Genomic DNA, 359 nt, shown 5'->3' with positions numbered 1-359 from the left:
AAGACTTCAAACACAGAGTCTACATTAGCATAGCAATGAACAAGTACCGAACCCTAGCACCTTGGCTCGGTGGTTGACTAACGGCCTAGTGTGACGCCTCGCTGGGCAGGCCCGTCTGTCCCACCAGGAGCGCGAGGCGTACCCGCACCTGTGCCGCTGGTTTCGGCTGGTGCAGAGCACCGAGCCGGCCAGCGCCGGCCGCGCCACCGTCGTCATCAGCCGTGCCCGGCTCTACGCGTGATGCCGGCGAACGCGCGCCCGGAGCGGGGTCTGCTCGGGATGGGGGCGAGATGCGGGCGCCGGCTGCAGCTCGTCCGGCGACGCGAACGGGGTGTGAACCTGTGGACCAGCCCTGCCAC

Source organism: Pollicipes pollicipes, unplaced genomic scaffold (assembly GCF_011947565.3).
Source record: "Pollicipes pollicipes isolate AB1234 unplaced genomic scaffold, Ppol_2.1 Scaffold_3087;HRSCAF=3621_pilon_pilon_pilon, whole genome shotgun sequence".
Lineage (NCBI taxonomy): Eukaryota > Metazoa > Arthropoda > Thecostraca > Pollicipedomorpha > Pollicipedidae > Pollicipes > Pollicipes pollicipes.
Note: the sequence above shows the minus strand (reverse complement) of the source record.